The sequence below is a fragment of the Mesocricetus auratus genome, unplaced genomic scaffold (assembly GCF_017639785.1).
Source record: "Mesocricetus auratus isolate SY011 unplaced genomic scaffold, BCM_Maur_2.0 Super-Scaffold_100011, whole genome shotgun sequence".
NCBI classification, from domain to species: domain Eukaryota; kingdom Metazoa; phylum Chordata; class Mammalia; order Rodentia; family Cricetidae; genus Mesocricetus; species Mesocricetus auratus.
This window is the reverse complement of record NW_024429195.1, coordinates 29142485-29167881: the sequence shown is the minus strand read 5'-3', so window position 1 is coordinate 29167881 and position 25397 is coordinate 29142485. Positions and strand designations below refer to the sequence as shown.

General features: G+C 42.6%; 1 long non-coding RNA gene across 1 annotated transcript in view; it reads left to right on the top strand.

Moving 5' to 3' along the window:
- LOC121143211 overlaps nucleotides 1-25397 on the top strand; it is a 585525-nt gene that overhangs the window by 124489 nt on the left and 435639 nt on the right. Inside the window, exon 8 of the long non-coding RNA XR_005880399.1 lies at nucleotides 2227-2305. This is a non-coding gene — a long non-coding RNA (uncharacterized LOC121143211). The remainder of the gene's footprint in view (nucleotides 1-2226; nucleotides 2306-25397) is intronic.

Genomic DNA, 25397 nt, shown 5'->3' with positions numbered 1-25397 from the left:
GCCTGTCTGTTTGCTGGTACCTACCAGTTAATGACCTTGAATTTCTTCTCTCTCTGAATGGTTAAGAAAGTCTACGCCTCCAGGTCTCTTTAAAAGTAAGTGTAGACAGTGCAGCCTAAGACAATGTGTAGTCATAGAATATAGCAAAGATCACATCATATTCTTATTTCTTGAGCCATACACAAATGGACTTCCTGTATTATCACTGTACATTTGAAATTACTAATGTGGGTGAGTATACACTAAAGTCACTCATGTCCAAGATCTGGAAGTCATTATACCTGTCATAGGTGTCCATCCAAATATGGCCTTATTTTGACAACTGCTGCCATGGCCAATATTTATGGTATTTCTCAAGCTTTTAAGCAGTTAAAAGCCCTTTTATATTAGTAATCTGATATTGCTTTTTGGTTTAAAATAGCACAGAAAAAATTTTCTGCTCACATATATTTTTACCCAGTATTAGGTGTTTTTACTGTACATAGAATGTTAGAATGGGGCTGTATTTCCAGGTAATGGGAACAACTGAAGCCTGTGTTTTTTCTTTTTTTCCTGAAAGATAGTTTCTTTACAATTACCCTGAATTCAAGGAACAATGAACTAGCAGCCAGAAAGCCTACCTTGTTTTTAACAGAATCACCCATCCCTCTGTGTATCTCTGCTGAAGGGGTTTGTTTTCTCTGGTTTTTGAGAGAATCTTTCCCAAGTCCCATGTTTCACTGTACTTCGGTAAAGTTGTGTGTTTTAATTGCAGGTACAGGTTAGACTCTAAAATGCTTTAGATTCCTAGCAGAATTGCCATGGCGATGAGTGCCCCGGAGTAGAGAACAAACATTGCCGGTCCTCAGTGCAGCACTCAAAGCCTGTGCTGTTTGCAGTTCCTCTCCGTTCTTTAGTTCTTCCGTGTGACTCCGGTAGAAGCCTTCTCCTGAACACAATGCTGCTGTTAATAGCGAGGGGGAATGACTGAAACTGCGCCGAGGGGAAAAGGAGTAGGCGGAAGCATTTTCAGCCGACCACTGCAAACCACAGGCTGCAATTATCTGCAGCTGAAAACAAGTCGCTTTTAATGTGTCCATTTGGCCGAAAGAGAGAGAATTATAGAGCTCTGCTCTCCTCTCCCACTCTCCACTCTGTCTTCTTCTCCATCTTTATGTAGCTTATCATCCATAATTTCAGGATGTATTTTGCCTCTTTAAGCTGTTTTATCTATAGGCTTATGAGGTCACTCATGTGTGAATTTCTTTGTTAGTCATCTCACCTTTTGCCTTGATGATAGAAAATTGATCAGGACTAAAGTACAAGCTCAATAGACAACCCTCTTGGTCCTTTGTCTAGGAGAACAGCTACATTGAAGGCCACGAGCAGGTAGCTATTAATATGACAGGCGCTCTATCTCCCACTGTAATTTATAATGAAATACCTAATCTCCATTATTTTGATCCAAGCAGGCGATCCCATGAAAAAGTCTTTTCATCCAGTTCCCAATGGCTGTTGCATGAGAAATGGCAAACCAATAATTTTTGTCAAGTTTTTTAAGCCAACAGAAATGCTTTTCCACGGCTGCAGTTTCAAAAGGCAGAGATAAAGCTCATTCACCGCGATGAATGGAAAAGCCATCTGGGGTTTTCTTTTTGACTTCCTTCCCTTTTCTCCATCCTTGTAATCAAATTTGAGCAAAATGAAATGGGGCTTTCTATGAAAGTACCTTTTGTTGATCTGAACGAGCTGGTAATTTACAAAATACCCTTCCTTTGTGAGGAAGGCTAAAGAAAAAAAGAATCCGTAGCTTTTAAAGCCGGGCCTTAGTGGGACTCTAAATGCAATGAAAGCCTTCTGTGTGGAGAGATTGAAATGCGTTTCAAAGCCAGGCCTGGCTAGGGGGGCACTGAGAACAGACCTATGAGCTTTTCGTAGCAAGGAAAAAAGTGAATGGAGAAAGCGAGGGAAGCGGGGAGCTGTGGACCGGGGTGTTGAAGTCACCGTGGTTCTGTGGACTCATTCGTCACCAGTGGGGCCGAAGTTGGATGTCTGCTGCCCAGGAGGCCGAGCCGTCTGAGCTGGGAAAGTTTGGAGCTCCGTTGTAAAGAATGTGGCCTGCCGAGGGTGTGGTAATTCCTCCAACTTTTTCTTTCTCTCCTTGTGCTGGGATCTTGTGAGAACTGCCACAGGAAAACCTGGAGACGTCAATTTCCAGACGACTAATACTTGCTTTCCCCCTTTTAGCCTGCTAGATTTCTTCGTGGCACTGACCCCCCCTTCACTCGTTGGAACCAGAAGGACGCAGATAAATGTCTGAAGAACAGTGAGTAACGTGTGCCGTTTTCTTCTATCCCTGCTCAGAGTTCGCTGCAATAGAGCTGGGGTTTGATTGTTACAGGAGTTTGGAATAAGCACGCATGCTTTGAAGGGAAGTGGGTTTCCTGCCATATTTGCCTTGTTTGATGTGAATTCTGGTCGACTTAGCTGTTCTTTACAACATTCCGTGATGACAATGAATGTCCTCACTGAGGCTTTCTTCCTCTTGTGTACCCTGTGATGCTGAGCATTGTGTTGTATGGGACTCACGCGTTCTAGCAGAGCAGTTTAAGATTCAATGCGAACCTCATGGGCACTAGATCCGGAGTTGCTTCTGTGTGTGAAGCGCCGCTTGTATCTTGTAGTTTTAATTCACTCATCATGATTTCTCTCCATTTATGCATGAGGTAAAATTGCTGTATAAATTATGTGAGCTTATTTCCTCACGACAAACATCCAGAGAGAGGCGAGAGTTGTTTTGGTACGAAAAGTCAAACAATTTTAAAGGTAACTTAAGTAAAATTTCTTGTAATTTAAATATTTCAAGGAACCATAATTAAAATACAAAGGCAGTTTCCCCTTTGAGAAAGTGAAAGGTGCACTTTTAACTTCCTGAAAATCAGACAGATTCGTTATCTGAAATGTTGTACCTTGGACTAGAGCAAATGCCACAGGTAATTTTAAAAAGGCAAATGCACGTAACCACAATGTTATTATAAGTTTGAGAAATATCTCAGTCAGAATGAAGCAAGTGCACACAGCCAGTTCTGATGTCTCAGGTGGCTTGAAGGGTGTTTATATTGAAGATCATGTTTCTAAAGCAAGGGAGGGGACCCCAGAACCCCACAGAGACAGCCTTCCTGCTTCCAGAGCCAAGAGCAAAACAACCCAGTGAACCCAGGGACTCTAATGATCATTTAACCCTTTAGGCCCTGGCTGGAGTTTTGGTTTGTTTGTTTTGTTTTGTTTTTTAAAAATAGAGACTATGAAATGCAGAATACAGGATTCAGGTAATCTCCCACAAGTCTTGGGGAGGACCAGCCCTGTCCCTTCTGACTATACCGCACTTGGAATCTGAGTTCCCGGAAGTTTGTCTCAGTCAGGCCTGTTTTCCACACTCTGGTGGTTCTGTTTCCCAACTTCCTGAAGTCACATCTTTGCCCATGGTTTTGAGCCATTGCTGCCTCCTAATGTCTAACTTTAAAACAGCATCCTTGACAAGCTGCCATGGGGGTGGTAGTGGGGCACTGGTTTTTGTTGGTATTGCAGTCTCAAGAGGCTTTATTCCTGATTTATGAGAGTCCCTAGAAAGCAGACTAAACCCTGAAGGATAGGTTTGGGAACAGGAAGAGCAAGTCAGTTAGTGTGTGTGGTATCCTGTCTCTGTGTGGTAGTGTGGTGCCTGGGCAGTGGTACCCTGTACACAGTGATGTTCTGTGCAGGGACCCATATCAGCACCTGGGCAGTGATGCCCTGTACACTGTTGACTCCCATTGGTACCTCAGCAGCAATACCATGTGTTGTTTGCTGGTCTCACGTACAATCAATATTTCATTTTTCATAGTTGAATCTTATCTGTGAGCACTTCTGGTGAGACAGATGTTATATGAAGTGTCTCTATAGAAAAGGTGCTAGAGATATGTAACCAGACCAGAGAATCCATAGAGCTCACCCGTTCAGCCAATGGATGGTTAGCTGCCTGCTTAATTTATTGAGGATATTTTGGGACTGTTAGTGGAATGGTGAGTTTCCTCTTCCCTCAAATTTAAATAGTATTCTGAAAACCTGCATACTGGGACTCCTGGAAAGCTGGTTAATTTCTGAGTAATGACTGGGTCATCAGAAACACTGGATTTCTTGCTTGAAAACCTTTGACGTTAACAACTGACATGCTACCTATTTTATTCTCTGTAAAGTCCAAGCAACAACCAATCAGCTTATCCTGGGGATCTTAGCAACCTAAGATCTGTGTGGTGTCCTCAAAAGTTATAGGAATGAGGGAAGCGGTGAGATGTCTGTAAGTGCTGATGGATCTGAGACTTACTTGAAGGTTTTGGTGTCACCTGTGTACTAGGGATGCTTGGAGCCTTGTGTTTGGAGCCAAGGCTGCTTTCCCATCAGTGATGCCACAGGGCTTCCGCTGTTTTGCAGCGACCCATAGGACAGGACCTGAGAGGAGGAGGCTCAAGCTGGGCTTCATCTCCCCAGGAAGTGAGGGCCTGTGCCTTGAGGCTTTGATGGGCTCCAGGCTTCCCAGCCAGTGGCGTGCTTGCTCCTTCAATTCAGGGTACAGATGAAGGGCTGTCTGGTCTTAACACCAGGCTGTGTGGGTGGTGTTCTGAACTGTTCACTAGGGTGTAAATAGAATTTCACTCTCTTTAGGTGCGAAGTGGGATGCTTCTGGGCAGATGTGGGAGGTGACCTCTCCTTGTCAACAAGATGATTCGTCCAGTTACCTTACCTGGTGATAAGAAAGGGGGTTCCTTAGACACTGACATTACCACCAAATCCAGAGGCAGCGAGGTTCTGATGACAGTAGGATCATCACTAAGATTGATCCAGTAATGGTCATGTGACTCAATGACACTGGTAGCACGGCAGTGGAGGAGAAAGTACCAGCTGCTACCACGTGTTAAAATTGTAATGGGAAGCTGGGTGACCCGATACTGGGGATGCCTTCTCTTGTAGGCCACCTCTTGCATATGTTCTGAGGTAGTAGCTGTAATTAATTAGGGCTAAGACTCAGGGACAATGGTACTCATGTATAAAAAGGTCACATACTAATTTTTTGAGTCAAGGTTCTTTTGACTCAATGTTTACAGCAGCAAAAACAAGAATGGAAAGCCCCACAATCACTCCCACATGGTAGGTACTTCATCCATGGTGGTGTTTCCCCTCACAGGTCTGAAGTCATTGTCTCACAGAAGGAAAAGAAAGATCACAGGAAGTCAGTACTGATGTCTGGTCCAGCAGACATCCCAAGTCTACGCTGACAGAACCAAGGCCTCTGTTCTTCTCACACCTAAACATCTGGGGGCTAACACAGATGTCTGGGGCTTCTGTACGGCCTTGTGTGTGTCTGCCTCTGTCCTAGTTCATTTCCTGTTGCTGTGATAAAAGTGCCCTGGCGGAAGTTGCTTAAGGGAGAAGGGTTTATTTGTGTTTGCAGTTCTAGAGTAAACTCGTTATGGAAGCCATGGCTGCAGGACTTTAGGGACCTGGCCACTGTGCCCAGAGCTGGAGAACTGAGATGGGTCAATGCAGGCTGGTCCTAAGCTCTCCTTCTCTATGTATACATCTCCTGGACAGAAGCACTCAGGGGCTTTGTTGTTTCTAGTTCCTGTGGTAACTCAGTCAAAAGTTAAAGTTCAAAATCCAACCTAAACCAAACCACTTATGAAGCATTAGTTTGTATGGTGCCAAGACCAAGTTCTTAAAGAATAGATTTGAACAAAAAGCTGAGGGTAGAGGAGCAAGTACAATTAGAGCATTAGAAGAAAATAGAGAAAAAACAACTTACCAAGTAACGCCATGCTGTGATTAAGTTTGAGTCTTCTTTGTCTGTGCATATCTTATACATTTCTTCTGTTGTGGTAATGAAAAATGATAATCTGAATCTACACACTAAACAAAGAAGAACAATCTTAAGTCAGAGATCATGTCTGGAAAGAGAAGATGACTTGGGGATCCTGAAAGATGGGAACTGTATCTTCAGGGTTGACATAGAATGGTAAATTTGGGATGATGTGTATCAAGGTAGGTGGTTATGCACCATGACATTTTCTGCATAGATTTTGTTTACAGTTACTCAATTCTTTGCTTCTGCCTTTGGTTTACATAGTTGGTACTATGTGACCCTTTGAGCCTCGAACTTGATTGTCAGTCACTGTAGGTCTCTTAGGACACGATTGCAGAGACATCCACCATATAAAATTGCCTACATTGTCACAGTTCTGGTGAATATGTCCTTTAAGAATAAACTCAAGGCTCAAAATAAATGATCATTGCTGATAACAGACTGTTTGCAAAGTACTCTTAGCTATGTCAGAGCTGGTGGTAATTTTCCTCCCAGTAGAGAGTTGCAGTCAGAATTGGTTATAAGTATACACACTAGACTACATGGGGGAAAGAAGCAAACTCTTAGTGGCTCTCAGTTGTTCCCATTATCAACTGAGGGGAGGTTAGGCACTCTGTCCAGTGGAATCAATGTCCCAAGAGCTCATAGGTGGGAGCCAGCAGGACACTCTAAAATGAAGATATAAGCACAAGGAAAGTTGGGGCTCCCTAAACCTAGCTACAGGACCTGAATGGATCAGGATTCCCTCTTACCTCTTAGGGAAATGATATCTTTATAGATGTAAATCTCCTTGGACACATAGTAGGTGTTTGCCTATCTACTTTTTATGGATAACATCCACAACACAATTTCATTACTCTCTCTTTCTGGGGGCTGTATTGTGTGGCCAAAGAGGATTGCTTTTATGTTCTCAGAGAAAATGGAAAAAATCACTTGATTTTTTAATTTTTAAAATTACTTATTTTTTATTTCATGTGCATCAGTGTTTCACCTGCTTGTATGTCTTTGCACCTTGCATATGCCTGGCTGCCCTCAGAGGCCAGCAGGGGGTATCAGATCACCAGAAACTGGAATTGCCGGTGGTGTGAGCCACTGTATGAGGTGCTGGGAATCAAACCTATGGCCTCTGCAAGTGCAGCAAATAGTCTTAACCACTGAGCCATTTCTCCAGCCCTGTCACTTACGTTTTTGTTGGATGGAGAGTCTCATGTAGCTCAGGTTAGCCTCAAACTTGCTATGTAGCAGAGGATGTCTTTGTACTTCTGAGTCCCCTTCTTCCAGCTCTCCACACGTGCATACCTGGCCTGGTTTATGTACTGTGAACATTGAAAACAGGGCTTCATGCATGATGGACAAGCACCCTATCAACTGAGCTATATCCCCAGACCCTGAACAAATACCTTTCATGGTTTCTCAAAAACAAAACAAAACCTTTCAGCTGTCAGCAGGGATAATACAGTCCATCGCTGGTGTAGTGAAGTATGAGACAAGCGTTAGAGGTATAAAGGGAAGAATGGTAAAGAAAAGGACAACTGTAAACATAAAGAAAGTTTTAAAATAATTCACTCATTTTGAGGCCTTTCTCTAGTTTGTTAAAGGTGTTGATTTTGTATACACTCTGTGCTAGGGAGTCAGAAATTTTAAAATTCTTTATAACCCGAAGGCACTTTGCTTTGGTGAGTTGGACTCTGGATTATCTGCCATGAGGGAGAGTGATGGAGTGAGAGGGCCTGGGTGTGGGCATTTGCAGGTCTCTATACATAATTTCAAAGCCTGTGGATATGTTTAATGTAAGAACACACTTGTGCATTTTGAGAAAAATGAAAAAACACCACTGCTTTAATGACTGAGATATTGTCAATGAGGATTCTGTGGGCTCATCTTGGTTTGCTTGCTGAGTCAGTCATCCTTGGCACACAGAAGGCTCTGGAGAGGCATAGACAGCTTTGCTAAGATGCATTTGGTATTAGGAGAGTGCCAAGATTTAACCCATTTATTTAAAGAGGATTGAGGGAGCCTAAAAGATGACTCAGCGGGTAAAAGCACCTTCCCTGAAAGCCCGATGATCTGAATTCAATCCCTGGAACCCAAAGGAGAAGGACAGAGCCAATCTCCAAAAGTTGTCCTCTGACTTCCACATTGTGTACACTGGCACACACAGCAGGGATACTAATGTGCCTGATGCACACACACGGGCACACCATCAGCTCAATAATAGTAAATAAAATTAAAAATTAAAGAGAATATAGATTAAAATAGATAAAAAACAAAAGAAGCCTAGGCTCCAAAAAAAGAGCAGGTTTGGGAATGGTTTATTTAGCAAATATTTATGGAGCACACTTAAGGATTTGATGACAGCTGAAGATGGGAAATCAGAACTGGGCTTGCAAACACTGGACTCAGGAATGTTCCAGCCCAGAACAGAGACTTGATCATCTTTCAGTAGAAATGTAAAGACCTAAGAAGGTTCTGTTTTTGTATTGGGAGGAAAGTTGATGCTGTTGAGCGTGGGGTTTAGAGGAACATAGGACCTCAGTGTGGGTGGTTGAGGTGAGGGGACAGAAGACAGTTTGTCCTAATGATAATTTTAGGTAGCTTTGGTGAGAAAGAGGAGAACAATGCTCAGAGATAGAGTAAAACTGGGGAATCAAGGGAGAGTTTTAAAAATGAAATATAATTGGATATGTTATGTATTTCATTAACCACACATGCTACTGTATTTAAAAAGGTCATTTTCACAGAGCATGTATTCTATATGATTGCATTCCATTATCTTAACTTATCCTCCTTTTCTGCCCTGTTTTCTCCCATTAGCCCCTCCCTGAACTCACTTATTTGCCCCTCCTCACTTGCTCCTGTTAGCCCCTATTGTTCCCCTGGTTTCATTTTACTTTCGTGTCAAATATACTTACATAATTTTATGTATCTATGTAGAATCTAGGAACCACATATGAGAAAAACATGCAATATTTGCTTGACACTAAATTCATTTAAATACAATTATCTCAACTCTCAATTCTCCTGCAAATAACATGACTTCATTCATAATTGAGGTTGAAAAGAATCCCATTGTGTATGTACACCATAGTTTCCTTACTCGCTTGTCTGCCGTTGGGCACCTACATTGATTCCATGACTTAGCTGTTATAAATAGTTTTGCAACAGACATTGGTGTGTACATGTCTCTGTAATATGCTGACCTGGAGTCTTTGGGGTAAATACCAGGAGCTGTATTTATGGGTCTTGAATAGATCTAGCATGAGAAAACTTTATACTGATTTCTATGAAGGTTAAACTAGTTTTTTTTATCTCTTCTAGCAAGGTATAATAAGGGCCACATTTGTCCTTCCTTCCAGCACTTATTGTTTTGTAATGACTGACATTCTGACGGGGTAAGAAAGTCTCAATACAATTTTAATTCACATTTTTCAGATGGCTTGTGAGGTTGATCATTTTTCATGTGTTTATTGGCTGTTTACATTTCATCTTTTGAGAGCTATCTGTTTATTTCATTAGCCCATTTATTGATTGAGATGTTTGATTTCTTATTTAGTTATCTAAATTCTTTGTGTATTCTAGAAGTTAATTCTCTGTCAGATGTGAAATGGCAGAGACTCCCTCCCATTCTGCAGTCTGTCTCCACTTGATTAACTGCCTCATTTGCTACACAGAAGTATTTTAGTTTCAGGAGGCTGTGTTTGTTTGATGGCATAGAGAAGATGTTTTAATACATGATATAGATATTTTGTATTCTTTCATGAGGTCATAGTTACAAGAGGAAGCCTAGAAGAGTCACTGAGAAACCAAGTCAACTGAGGTCCTAATAAAACAGTGGTGTGTGTGTGTGTGTGTGTGTGTGTGTGTGTGTGTGTGTGTGTATGGTGTTATTGTTGAAGGGAACCTTCTTAACAAAATCTATAGGAAACCAAGATATAGCAATTCAGAGTGTGGTACTTATGTGAGAGAGAACGTAGCTGATTCATTTGGCTGCCACTGGGACCAAGTCAACCCTAGGCAAGACCATCCAGTCAGGGTGCTTCTAGCCTATACATGGGTATGTTGAGGCAAAAGGAAAGTATAAAAATTTTTAATTGAAATATATTATGAGAGATAACATGAAATAAAGAACGTGGAGTTTAGGTTTGAATCTTGGCTATTCAGTGAGGTCATCTCTAATGGTAACAAGGTAGAAATGATTCTGTTCATCAAAGTAGTATGAGCAGGTTGTGGAGTAAATATTGGGGTTATTTGCCCATGTCATCAGGGAAGATGCCATGGCGAAAGTTTTCCCTAATGAGAGGAATTCACAAGGAAGCAGAGAGTTGTAACTCAGAATGTGGTTGTGTGGTGCCGTGTTAGATGGTAGATCATTACATAACTAATGTGTTGAAAGATCTGTCAGGGAGTGTGAGGTTTCTCTTGTTGTTTTATTTCCTATGAGGACTTGAATTTCAGGTTTAAAAACTTATTTTACATTTATATGTTACTTATTTGCTTACTTATGGCGGTGGAATGTGTGTGACAACATGTGTGCCATGGTACTCTTGTGTACGTCAGAAGATAACATGAAGGAGTTGGGAGTTAGTTCTTCCAAGAGTCGAGCTCCAGAGATTAAAACCAGGTCATCAGACTCAAATGCAAGTGCTTTTATTCAAGTAATCTCACTAGCTTTGTTTGTTTTTGCTTTTTTAAAAATTTATTTAGTCTTTAATTATGCACAAGGATATGTATGTGTGCAGATGGGTACACATGTGTGTGGTTGCCCACAGAGGCCACAAGGTGGCATTAAGTGCCCTGAAACTGGACTTACAGGCTGTTGTGAACCAAACAGCATGGGTTCTGGCAACCCAACTTGGGTACACTGCAAGGGCTGCATGAGCTTTTAACTCCTTAGTTATCCTCCAGTCCTGTTTTAATTTCACAAACAACTGGAAAGTTTTTGAACAAGAGAAGTATGACTCAGAGATCTGTACCAGGAAGATTGACTTAACAATGAAACCTGGCGTGGAGGAGATAGTAAGTGAAAATGCTGCTGGGCACATGAAGCAGATCAGGAGAGGAAATTAGAGGCCCCTTGGGAAAAAGATAGTGGATGGCTCTCCATTGCACCAGAGTTCTATTCACTTTGGACACCCTGTCCTCACTGGGCTAGCAGGAGATAAATTGAGACTGCTGAATCTTGCCAAGTCAGGGTATGACAGTATTTCAATTTTCCTGCTTCTGAGATGGTCTGTCTGATACAGTGGGCCTTAGCCAAAGTTGGCTGCCATGACATTACTGTGAGGCCTTGGGTATCTTTCCAAGGTTGTTGTTTCTGTCTTCACTTGACATTACTGTGAGACCTTGAGTATCTATCCAAGGTTGTTGTTTCTGTCTTCACTTGACATTACTGTGAGACCTTGAGTATCTATCCAAGGTTGCTGTTTGTGTCTTCACTTGACATTACTGTGAGACCTTGAGTATCTATCCAAGGTTGTTGTTTCTGTCTTCACTTGCACCTTTAGGAAGTCGCGTGCTTCCGCTTCCTGCTTACCCTAGTAATGCTATTTTCCTTCTCAGTCTTTGATGAGGTTGAAGACTAGACAGTCACAGCTAATATCCTCTTTTAGAATATACTACACAAGACTTAGACTTTCTAGAGTAGGACAGCTATCAGAGTGATCTCTGCTATATGCCATTACCCTTGGACTGGACATATAGAATGTATCTATTGCTCAATGTTGCTCTTGCTGGTTGTAGGTCTTAATTTGTATATGTTTTTACCTTTCCTTCTCCTAGAATATACTTGGTATTTGTTATCATTGTATATAGTTTTTGTATCAGGCTTCAAACCTTCTTCTTTAGACAAAAGGGGAAGTGTAGTGGCATCTCGCCTTGCCAGTGAACTTGTAGTGTAGTGGTGGTCACACCCTTTGTGCATGGTTTCAGGTGCAGTCATGACCAGTTATAAGGTGGAGGAGGGGCTAGCTTGAGCTCTCTTGGGTTGTGAAGAGCATTGAAATGGCAGAGACTACATCTTCTGGAGCAGGAAGACTGTAGTGGTTATTTACTCTTATCTGTGTAAGTGCTTCTCTAATAAATACTTATTTATCATTTATCTTGGATCTGGTAGACTCATTTAAACCTCAACTTCAATGTTCCTTATGTGTTAAGCAAACACAGGGTCTCTGATCTCAAGGAGCTACCAGCCAAGTATGTGATAAGATCTGGAATAGAAGATGCTATCAGCAGTAAAGGGGAAGAGACACAGCTCTGTATTGTCACTCCCAATAGTCTTAAGACTTTGTCTAATCTTTCAGGGAACTCAACTCAGGTCAAACTTGGATTTGTGACTTTAACACAGAAAAGAATTTCAGGGCTAGCCTGTAATAAGCAGAGTTGGAGGTTTCATGACAGATAATTTAAATGTAGGTTTTCAGCATGAAGGTTGAGAGAAAGAGACACACCCATATCCAAGAGTACAGGTGTGGACTTCCCTATGAGAGGCCACAGAAGTAAGACACACCCAAGTGCAGGTATGGACTCCTCAAGAGACACTCATGATGAACTGTCTTAGCACTACCCATGTGTACAATTTTGGTGGTCCTCAAGTTACATCACAAAAGATTGCTAAGAGATCTATTCCCCTTTTCATTCCATTTTCATAGGCAGGATAAGAGGGTGCTCTGACATGCCTCGAGTCTGGTAAGGTGAAACCAAGAAACACCAGGGCTGCATTGGGTTAGGTTGCATACTTTTCCTGCGGATTAGGTGTCTGGTGAGATTCCTAGAAAATTGCAAGCTTCCAACTGGGAAGGGGGAAAGATCAGAGGGAGTTGTTGATTGCTGCTTCGCAGCTGGCAAAAGGCTACAGCAAGACCCCAGGTGATGGCTTCTTTCCCTTCCTGTGTTCCATCATTTTCTCTGTCTTTTTATCCTGCTTCACACATATATCCATGAAGAGAGATCACACAGGATGTATATGTGTGGAGAATGGATAGATAGATATATAGACAGATAGACAGACAGATACTTACAAATTACTAAAGAAATAGCATAAAGGACACTAGCAATGTTAGAGGTGTCAGCAGGAGTCATTTCACTGAAATGGGAAGAACTGTAACTGCTGTGACTGGAGACTGATGAAGAGGAGAGGAATTAAGGACAGAGACATGAAAGTAAATAGGTCTCAGTCACTGGGGGCTAAGCAGTAGAGAATGAAAGTTAAAAGATGATAATATTCTTGAACAGCACCAAACGATTCATAGGGTGTGTGTGTGTGTGTGTGTGTGTGTGTGTGTGTGTGTGAGTGAGTGAGAGAGAGAGAGAGAGAGAGAGAGAGAGAGAGAGAGAGAGAGAGAGAGAAGGTAATTAGAGAGGAGGAAGTCATGAATTTGAAAGGGAGGAGATGGAGGGGGAAAGTAAAGGGTAGAGTTGTTGTAAAGACAGTAGTCATGATTGAAATTTTCAAAAAACTTTTAATTAAGAAAAGTACAGAAGTAAGCAAATAAATATTGGGATTATATCTCAGCTCTGCATTGAACAAATTAAATACTCTTTTTTTCTTCTTTTTAAATTTAGAAACAATCATTTTAGAAATCAACCCCCCTGTTCCATCTCCCTCCCATCTTTCCATGCCCCCTACCAACCCCCAACCCACCCCCACCTGCTCCCCAAGAACAGTGAGGCCTTCCATGGGGGACCATCAAAGTCTATCAAATCATTTCCCAGAGGGTCTAGTCCCTCCTCCGTGTATCTGGGTTGAAATAGTATCCCTCCACAGGGAATGGGCTCCTGAAGTCCATTTGTGCATTAGGAATAAATACTGGTTTCACTGTTAGAGGTCCCATAGACTCCCCAGGCCTCCTAATTGGTACCCACATTCAGAGGGTTTGGTTCAGTCCAATGCTGGTAACCCATCTTTATGACTGGGGTCTGTGTGCTCTCATTAAGTCAGGTCAGTTGGTTCTGTAGGTTTTTCCAGCACAGTCTTGACCCTTTGCTCATCCCTCCTCCCTCTCTACAACTGGATTTCAGGAGTTTGGCTCAGTGCTTAGCTGTGGGTGCCTGCTTCTGCTTCCATCAGCTACTGGATGAAGGCTCTATGATGGCAATTAAGATACTCATCAATCTCATTACAGGGGAAGGCCATCACAGGCAGCCTCTCCACTGCTGCCTAGATTCTTAGTTGGGGTCATCTTTGTGGATCTCTGAACATTTCCCTAGGGCCAGATTTCTCTTTAAACCTATACTGGCTCCCTCTATTAAGGTATCTTTTTCTTGTTCTCCTCTATTCCTCCCCCATCTCAGTCTTCCTATACCCTCTTGTTCTCCCCTATTCTCTTCTCCCCTTCTCTTTTTCCTGTCTCTCTCCCCTTACCGCCTCCCAATTTGCTCAGGAGCTCTTGTCCCTTTCCCCTTCTTTGGGGGACCATGTATTTTCCTCTTAGGGTCCTCCTTGCTCCCTAATTTCTCTGGTGGTGTGGATTGCAGGCTGGTAGTCCTTTGCTCTATGTCTATGAGTACATACCATGCTTGTCTTTCTGTGATTGGGTTACCTCACTCAGGATGATTTCTTCCAGTTCCATCCGTTTGCCTGTGAATTTCAAGATTCCATTGTTTTTTTTTCCATTGAGTGATACTCCATTGTGTAAAATACTCCATTTTCTCCATCCATTCTTCAGTTGAGGGGCATCTAGGTTGCTTCCAGGTTCTGGCTGTTACAAACAATGCTGCTATGAACATAGTTGAACATATGCTCTTGTATGAATGTGCATTCTTTGGGCACATGTCCAACAGTGGAATTGGTGAAACATGAGGTGGACTGGTGCCCATTTTCCTGAGAAACCTCCATACTGATTTCCAAAGTGGCCGCACATGTTTGCACTCTCACCAGCACTGGAGGAGTGTTCCCCTTTCTCCACATCCTCTCCAACACAGACTGTCATTGGTGTTTTTGACTTTAGCCATTCTGGCCAGTGTAAGATGGTATCTCAGAGTTGTTTTGATTTGCATTTCCCTGATGGCTAAGGATGTTGAACACTTTCTTAAGTGTCTATCAGCCATTTTAGATTCCTCTATTGAGAATTCTCTACTTAGTTCGGAACCCCAGTTTTTAATTGAATTGTTTGGTGCTTTAGTGACAAGCTTCTTGAGTTCTTTTTATATTTTGGAAGTCAGCCCTCTGTTAGATGTGGGACTGGTGAATATCCTTTCCCATTCTGTGAGCTGCTGTTTTTTCTTGTTGACTATGTCCTTTGCCTTACAGGAATGGTGCAATTGTGCATTGTTCAATTTCCAGGAGCTTGTAGGCTTTCTGAAATTTGTGTTGTTGTTGAATTCTACCTTTAAAGCATGTTGGCCTGATAAGATACAGGGGGTTATGCCTATTTTTTTGTATCTGTTGAGGTTTGCTATGTTGTCGAGTATGTGGTTGATTTTAGAGAAGGTTCCATGTGATGCTGAGAAGAAGGTATATTCTTTTGTGTTTGCATGGAATGCTCTATAAATGTCTGTTAAATCCAACTGGCCATAGCTTCTGTTTGTTCCTTTGTTTCTTTGTTAAGTTTCTGTCTGGTGGTCCTGTCTAGTGGTGAGAGTGGAGTGTTGAAGTTTCCCATTATAAGTGTGTGGGGTTTTTATGTGTGATTTAAGTTTTAGTATTTCTTTTATGAATGTGGGTACGTTTGCATTTGGAGTATAAGTGTTCAGAATTGAGACTTCATCTTGATGGACTTTTCCTGTGATGAATATGAAATGACCTTCTTCATCACTTTGATTGATTTTAGTTTGAAGTCTAATTTGTTAGATATTAGGATTGCTATACCAGCTTGTTTGTTGGGTCCATTGGATTGGAAAATCTTTTCCCAACCCTTTACTCTGAGGTAACATCTGCTTTGAAGTTGAGGTGTGTTTCTTGTATGCATCAGAAGGATGGACTCTGTCTTCATATCTATTCTGTTAGTTTGTGTCTTTTTATAGGGGAGTTAAGACCATTTACATTGAGGGGTATTAATGACTATTGATTGTTAATTCTTGTTTGTTTTGGATTTGGTGGTGGTGGTGGTATTGTGTGTGAATTCCTCCTTCCCTTTTTTTCTTTTGGTGTTTGGTAAAGTGTGATTATCTGTTGCCTATGATTTTGTGAGTGTAGTGAAATAAACTCTTTAAGCTATTAAGTAATTATACAAGACCATTTAAAGCTAAATAGCTTAGTTTTTTGTGTCTTCACAAAAAAGACAGTTGTATTCTAAGTTTCAGCAAAAAAGCCAGTATTGCTCTACCTGGGTAGTCAGGAGGAATGCTCACACACATGCTCTGGTTTGCAGTTGATTGAGCTTAAAATGTGAATAAACCTTTCATTAATGGTCTGTAAAAAGCATGAGAAATATAAAGAAGTTTAGAACTAGATCCAGTTCATGAGATTACCATAGATATGTAACTGAAGTCAGGATATCGAAGGTGAAGCTGTGGAGGGGAAGAATAAAACTTTAAAAGTGTGACTGTGTGTGTGTGTGTGTGTGTGAGAGAGAGAGAGAGTTCTTGTTGTAGTGTGATTGTGTATACACAAGTGTGTATGAATATATGTGTGAGTGGGGGGGTGTATGTGTATATGTGTGATTGCATGATGTAGTGTGATTGCGTGTATGCAAGCATGTATGAGTGTGTGCCTGTGTGTGTGTGTACTACTCTTTGGACTCAAGTTTCTCCTTTCACTATTTGTTCTGCTGTTGGAATTCTCAATGTAAGACTTACAGGACAGATGCTTTTACTCCTGAACCATCTTGCTGGCCCTACGTAGAACATAAAGGCAGGAGAAAGAGCTGGGGAATATCAGGGAGCAGTGGGAGAACTGAAAAGACAAGCAGGACAAGGAGAGAGACAGCCATGCGAGCAGGCTCTTACCCAGCCAAGGAGGACTTTGTCCCATACTTAGACTGTTACTTGGTATGTAGACTGTAAATTGGTACTTAGACTGATACTTGTGAATTGTAGTGAAGACCCAGGCAATATCATGGGTTTTGCAGCTAAGGATTTGATCAAAAGCAGACACCAGTTTGCAGGACATTGAGGTGTGATTAGGATTCCTGCTTTATTGCTGCTGAAAGAGACTGAACAGACCCAAGTTGGAGGTTCTAGCAAGGCTGGGAGAGCTAAGAAGGCTTATGTGTGTGGCTGAATGTGGAGAGGAAGAGGCACTGAAACAGAGGCATAGGAAACAAGGACTGGAGGGGGCATGTTTAGTCTTTACAGTGGTGTTTCTGTCCCACTTTAATGAGACGATGGGCAGGAAGAATCCAGCGTATGACTAGTTTCCTAGAGGTATGAATGATTAGCACAACTCCAATCCAAAAGCACACAAACATGCACTCACATGAACACACCCATTCATACAGGCAGACATGTACAATCACATAAACACATACATTCATACACACAGACACACACACATTCACATGAACATATAAATACACACAGATACACATACACACACACACTCGCATGGATATACACATTCACACATACAGACTCCGCACACATACACACACACACTCATGCAGTCACACACAGACATATGAGCACACACATGAATACACCCATTCACATACATAGACACACATACACACACACTCACATGGACGGACACACACACACACATATATAGACACACATACACACACACACATTCACACAGACATACACATTCATACTTACAGACATATATACATACTCACACATACTATACACAAATCAACCAAACCCAATGAAGACAAACAAAAACAAACCAAACATGCTTGGAAGACCAAGGACTGGTTTATAATCAAAGTAGATTTGGGAACAGGCTTGAGTATTTTGCAGTGTGAGACAAAGCTATTTAAGGAATTGATAGTGTTTCCTAGGTGTGTGTCACCAGAGGTGGCAGCTTAAGGACTCATTGGGCCAGAGCCTAATGATGATTCTGTGCACCCCGGGACTGACTGAGTGACCTTGGTGTGCATGAGACGGAGAGCAGAGAGGAGGATGTGTCAGGGCGAAGCTTGCCACAGTGGGCTGGCAAAGGTGTGTGGAGAGTAAGGGGAGAGCGGGTGTGTTTGTCAATAATTGTATATTTAAATGTTATTTGAACATTTTAAAGTTTCACATGAATTTGTGTTCAGGAAAAAATTAACAAACAATTGCCTAGGATTCTTCATCTCTGAAATAGCACAGCTCCCAGAGGTTCCTATAAAGACACCTGCCTTTACATGTGTAAGAACAATTAAAGAGGCACAGAGTAGCTAATGATTAAAAATAAACACACACACAATAAAGTCAGCTTAGGGGAGAAAGGGTTCATTTGGGCGGCACACAGTTCAAGATGTACTCTACCGTGGTGAGGAAACCAAGGCTGTAGGGCTGGGAGCTTCCGGTCGCATCCCATCCACAGTCAGGAAAAAGAGAGCAATGGATGGCTGGGCTAAACTCACTTTGTCCTTTTTAGGCAGTCCAGGATCCCACCCAAGGGAATGGTGCCACTTGCAGTAGTCATGTCTGCTCACCCTAGTGCATAGCAATCCCCCAGAGGTTCATCTCCCAGGGAAGTCTACATCTTATCAAGTAGATAATTAACACTAGCCCTCACAAATGTTATGAAGATCCATTGGAAATCTGAGCAATCCAATGGGCCACCTAAAACATTAAATATTTACTTATTCCAAGTAACTCCCAGCCATACATGGTATAGTATAATTAATTATTAGAAAACCACACTGAGAACTGAGAAATGAAATGAATAGGTTAACCAACACACAAAAGAGCTTAGGCCATACTATCAATAATATTAGTATCAGGCTTGATTGTTTTATTCATTTGTTAAGTAGTTTTTTTGAGATGGGTCCCATGTAGCCCAGAGTTAGCCTACTATGTGTCTCAGGCTGGCCTTGCACTACTGATCCATCTCTTTACCTCCCAAGTGCTGGGACTATGGGTGTGACCACATCTAGTTTACTATCAAACTTGAAGTACTGTTGTTTCTCCCAAAAGAAAAGCCTTATCTACTTCCCCAGGTGAAATGCATTATCCCAAGTGTTAGATGATGAGCTGAGGCTCAGAGGGAGAACCTTGCCTGGTGTTAGCATGAAGATTTGCATGCATTCCCAGCCATGTTATACCTACCCATGTTCCTAGCACTGATCCACCTGTAAGACTTCTGCTGCAGAGAAATAGCACTTAAGTTGTTTTTCCTCAAAATGATGAAAGGGGACTGGTGATATAGCCCCACTGATAGAGTGGGGCCTAGAATATAGGAGGTCTTGGGTTTGATCGCAAGTATCACAGAAATTGGGAATGGCCTCACAGGCTTGTAATCTTAGCACTTGGGAGCTAGTGGAAGCAGCATTAGAAGTTCAAAATCACCCTCAGCTACAGGGCTGGAGGGGTAAGCCTGTTGGTAAGGTGCTTAGCTCACAAGTGTGAGTGTCTCAGTTTTGTCTCTAGCACCTTTATAAAGATGTTTAGTATAGCAGCATGTGTGTAATTTCAGTGCTGGAGAGGTAGAGACAGGAGGATCCTGGGGCTCATTGACCAGCTAGCTAGCCAACAGTGAGCTCAAGATTTAGTGAGACACCATGTCTTTAAAAAAAAACAGAATATATGTGGACAGTGATTGAAAAGACATTTAAAGATCAAGAAAAGAGATACCACAATAGAGGGAATCATTATAGGTTTAAAGGGAAATGTCCAGAGATCTACAAGGATGACCCCAACTAAAAATCTAAGCAATAGTGGACAGGCTACTTTAAATGCCTTTCTCTAATAATGAGATTGATGACTACATTATATGCCATCCTAGAGCCTTCATCCAGTAGCTGATGGAAGCAGAAACAGACACCCACAGCTGAGCACTGAGCTGAACTGGAATCCAGTTGCAGAGAGGGAGGAGTGATGAGCAAAGTGTCAAGACCGGGCTGGTGAATCCCACAGAAACAGCTGACCTGAACATGGGGGATCTCATGGACCCCAGACTGATAGCTGGGAAGCCAGCATAGAACTGATCCAGAACCCCTGAATGTGGGTTTCAGTTAGGAGGCCTGGACAATCTTTGGGGCCTCTGGTAGTGAATCAGTATTTATCCCTAGTACATGAATGGACTTTGGGAGCCCACTCCACATAGAGGGATACTCTCTCAGCCTAGACACATGGGGGAGGGTCTAGGCCCTGCTCCAAATGATATGACAGACTTTGAAGATCCCCCATGGAAGGTCTCACCCTCCCTGGGACACAGAAAGGGGATGGAATAAGGGGTCAGTGGGGGGCAGGGGAGGAGAGGGAACTGGGATTGACATGTAAAACAAGCTTGTTTCTAATTTAAATAAAAAATAAAAGATATCTACTGTCAGTGTCTTACTGTTCTATTGCTACAAAGAGACACCATGACTAAGGCAACTCTAAAAAACAAAGCAAAACAAAACATTTAATTGAGGCTGTCTTACAGCTTACAGGTTCAGAAGTTTAGTCCATTATCATCATGGCAGGGAGCATGGTGGCATGTAGGCAGATGCTGGAGCAGTAGCTGAGAACTCCATCGGGATCCACAGGCAGAGAGAGAGAGAGAGAGAGAGAGAGAGAGAGAGAGACAGAGAGAGACAGAGAGAGAGAGAGACAGAGAGAGAGAGACAGAGACAGAGACAGAGACAGAGAGAGACAGAGACAGAGACAGAGACAGAGAGAGAGACAGAGAGAGAGACAGAGACAGAGACAGAGACAGAGAGAGAGAGAGAGAAAGAGAGAGAGAGCATGGGCTTGGTATTGACTTTTGAAACCTCAAAGCCCACCCCCAGAGGCACACTTCCTCTAATAAGGCCATACCTCCTAATTCTCCTAATCCTTTCCAATAGTGACACTCCCTGATGACTAAGCCTTCAAATATATGAGCCTTCCCACCTATGGGTTTGCTATTCAAACCACCATTTAGCCTCTGGCTTCTGCATATATATGTATACACATTCACTGGTATATACACACACACATACACATGTATGTGAATATGTACCTACAAACAGCACACACACAAGAAAAGCAAGAATAAAAAATAGAGAGGAAAAGGAAACAGCAGCAGACTGTCAGAAATTTATGATAAAGTAAGATTGAACATCCTCAGGGCTGCCTCCTGTCACAGCTTGAGTTTCTGATGTGTGAACTCAGAGAGGTGGGAAGGATGTGCTTTGTGGAGCTTCTCATGCTGGAGAAATGTTGGGGATTGTTAGGAGTGCCAGATGAAATTACACACCATCGTGGGTGTAGCACTCATGAATGTGGGCAGACTGTGTCCTCTGGTCCAGGCTGTCACAGCCCATAGGAAAGCAAACCCTTGAAAAATCATGTTAAATTTCCTCTTGTTTTGAAATGACTTTACTAGGATAAATTAAACTCAACAGCTCTGTATTTAGGGAGAATTCAATCCCTGTTTCTCCCCTCAGGAATGTCCCATGCCTCCATGTCTACCCTGTTTACAACCAGTGAAGCCTCTTTTCATGCTGTAACTAGCTCACCGTGTCTACCCGTGAGCGCTTCTGGCTCCTCTTCTGGGGTTGCCTATGCAGCCTTCTCCTGGCGCTGGCTGCAGTCTTCTCCTGGGAGGTGTACCTTACCACTTGGACTCCTGACCAGCTACAGCTTCCTCTACTCTTAAAACTGCAGATTTCATTCCTATTCCCTCCCTAAATGCTTAAGATTATCCTAATTCTCCACAACGCCCCCACCTCCATCTCTCTCCCTCTGAATTGAAGCCACCCTCCCGCCCCACACCCAAGGAAGTGTTTCACCTGGCCACATTCGTGACTTTTCAGGTTCTCTTTATTTCTTATGGCTTCATCTTGTCTTTTTGAGATGTCCCATCTTGTGTTCACTTCTAAAGCACAGGGCTGAAAAAACTTCTCCCTTTGCCTTGTTCCATTTTCCCTGAAATTCTCCCTTTTTTAAGATCTCAGTTCTCGGGTACTCTTATAAAGCTCTCCCCCTCCATTACCTTTTCTTCATTCTTCATCAGAAAGCCTTCTCCCGGATCTGTTCCAGCCCTGTCACGTCCTCTCTTCACCCTCCGCCTTCCTCCTTGACCCTCTGCTGAGTAATTTCTCTCTGTGCCCTCACTCAACTCCACTGACCCAAAAGGTCTAATTACTTCCTCTTGGTCAAACTGGATGTTCTCTCATCCTTGGTCCTCATCTGCCCAGATAATAACAACCCATGCTTCTGAAGCAATATAGAATTTTTCTTTCAAAGAACTCACAAAACGTCTTCTCGAGAGTTTAGTGTGTGTTGGTGTTGGTGCACATCTCTTAGATGAGATGTTTTAGGGATAATTTTGCCTCTTTTGATGGTAAGAATCAATGTTCTCTCTTCTAAAACTCAAGGCTAAATTAACTTCTCCCCTTTCCTTGTGACTTTTCTCTGAAATTCTCCCTTCTTACCTTAATTCTTGCTCCTTTAGATATTTCGGTGTGTAGTATATGCTTATGTACATGTTTGTGTGTATGTCCACACATGTGTACATACCTATGGAAGTATCCTCCTCAGTTGCTTCTCACCTATGGGTTTTGAGACAGGGTTTCTCACTGGGGCGGGGTCACTGACTTGGCAGACTGGCTCAGCCTGTCTCAGCCTCTCCAGCAATGGGATTACAGGGACCTGGCTCTGTGCTGAACTCAGGTCTTGGTGTTTGTGTGGAAGTCACTTTACTAACTGAACCCTTATTCTAATCTCCTGCTTGTTAAATCTGTCCTTATAGGTGTGTTAGCATTTCAGTTGGTTGTGAATGGTCAATATGTGGTTTGTGAATATAGCCATGGTTCTTTTCCCAAGGAGAAATGGTGTCTTGGTCAGTATTGCTGCCCACCTCCCCCTGAGCCCTCGAACTCTAACTTAGCAACGTGCTTGACTAAAAGAATGATTTTGGGAGGGGAGGTTGATACAGGGTTTCTGGCTGTTCTGCAACTTGCTGTGTAGACCAGGCTGGTCTCAAACTTACAGAGATCTTTCTACCTATGCCTCCCAAGTGCTGGGATTAAAGGCGTGTACCACCACCACCCATCATAAATAATTTTTCTTAGTTATTTCATTTCTTGTGAACATACAACCTCCCCAAATTCACATTTGGTTGCCAGTTAATTGCAACCATTATATTAGCTGTGATTGGACCCCGTATGTTTGGCCGGTGTTTCCCTGCCTGTGTTTGTTCTTGGCAGGTTCGAATTATGAGCAGCAAGGAGTACCCAGCTTCGGTGACAGTGAAAGTGGGGGAGAAAGCAGGAAGGTTGCATCTTTGTCACAAAGCCTCAGCGTTCCAAGTCGAGCCTGTCACTGCCTGTTTTCCCTTGCTGGATGTCAGGGTGCACCCTCGTGTTCTCCTGCCCCCCCTCCCTGCGGGCTTACCTTACTGCCTAATAACATTATTTAAATATAGATTTCTTAGTTCTTAAGGATGGTGCTGAAAATAGTGTTTTGACTAGTAAAACAGAGAAGACAAAGAATTCAGAGACAAAGCCAATGTGTGTACTGACTGACAGGTGTCATTTTAATAGCTTAATTACTTGATAAGCACTCTACATGATTCAGTTACTGCTCTTCAGCCTTGCAGAGTGAACAGCTAAAAATCAGGGCAATCCTGTGCTCTGAGGCTTTTTAGGAGACCTATCTGTGTTGTATCATTAAATGGCCCTTGTGTGTGTGGTGTGTATGTAAATGAGTGTGTGTGTGCATATGTGTGTGAGCATGTATGTGTATATGTATGTGAGCGTGTGTGTGTGTGTGCATGTGTGTGCACATCATGTGTGTGCTCAGGTTCACATGACTTGTGTGCACATGTGTGTGAAGGCTAAAAGTGAACATCAGGTGCTTTTCTCAGTCACTTCCCAGCTTGTGTTTCAAGTCAGCTTCTCACTGAACCCTGGAGTCAACTGATTTGGATAGACCGGCTGCCACCAAGGCCCGGGGCCCTCCTGTCTCTGCCACCCCAGGGATAGGATCATGGATGTATGCTGTGCCCAGCTTTTCAAGTGGGGTCTGGGGGTCTGAACTCAAGTCCTCACGTTTGCACAGCAAGCACTTTACTAATGTAACCTTCTCCCAGCCCCTTAAGTGGTCCTTTATATAAAATAGGAAGTTTAGGAGAACACTTCACACTGACCCAGGTTGCTTCATGACTCAGTGCTCTCCAGGGTATTTTCAGCTTGGATATATTTTAGAGTAGAAAAAAATACTGCATTCTACCCTGTGAATTATGGATAATCTGTAAAAATCAAGACCCGTAGCTCATTTAATATTTTACCAAGATTTTGCAACGGACAACATCCTCTAGAACATAGGGTGTCAGCACAGTGTCTGCCATTGCCTTACACCCAAAGATGGTTTATCAAATGACACGAAGAAAAAACAGATTCATTCGACTAAATTCCTGTGGAAAGACCCCGAGCTTAGGTGTATCCTAATCGGCATGGCCCTCAAGCTTACAGTGATCATTACAAGAAGCTCTAGGAGGTTTCAATACCCATTAGCCTACCAACCAGACTTTATTGAGCACTGTTGCATGCAAATAATCTTCCATAAACTGGAGATGAGGAGAGATCAAATGTCTTTAGTCTGCTGGGGTAAGAGGTGTTAAGACACAGTACACTCCTGGCTTTATGGAATATTAAAGCACAGTAGGTTGAATTCTTTGGGGTCTTTCAGCTCCTACTATAGTGGAAACATGGGGAGATAATACCCATCCAGGTCAGGAAGTACATGAGAAGGCCTCAATGAAAGACTCTTGGGAAAGTCAGTTCTCAAACTGACACATGAATAATGATCAATGATGGGTACATGAAGACAGAGAAGGGTAGGGAGGACATTCTGAGAGATGGGAAGGCATATGTAAAGTCTCTGTGATGAGAGAGTGTGGCATGTCCAGCAGGTGCTGTCCAGTGAGAGGAGAGCAAGGAGCAATGACAGTAAATCCAAAAAACCTAAGTCAAGGCAGTGTGTCCTGATCCTAAAGGTGGCAGGGGTTTGTGTGTTTTGAATGAAAGAGAGACATATATGTGCTTGTATTTTAGGATGGTTACTGGAGTTGGAGAGTGCAGGGTGGACCTAGAAAACAGACTGATTAGGAGACTTGAGTATCCAGGTGAGAGATGACCCTGACAGAGGATGGGAACATGGGCTACTCTGGGTGCCGTATGTGGGTAAAATTTGTGGACTATGATGTCTGGATACTGGGGGCCACAAGGGAAAACTACTGTGGAGCAGGGAGGCGTGGCAGGCATAGAAACAACCAGTCAAGTTCATCGCCAGATTAGTATGCACTGGGGGATGCAGCCTGCCATGTCTGGAGGTCATCAGGGTGCAGGATGCTTTGGATATTCCTTTGGACCCAGTGTTAGGTGTGTTTTTGAGGTCACTGATTCTAGGGTATCTAAGGGTTCCTTTCCCCAGAACACAATAAGTTTGGGAATGTCAGTGTTAAAAGTGTCAATCTACTCCCATGAGTAAATTACTTGCTTTTTGTGGGGAATCATGGGTAGAGTCA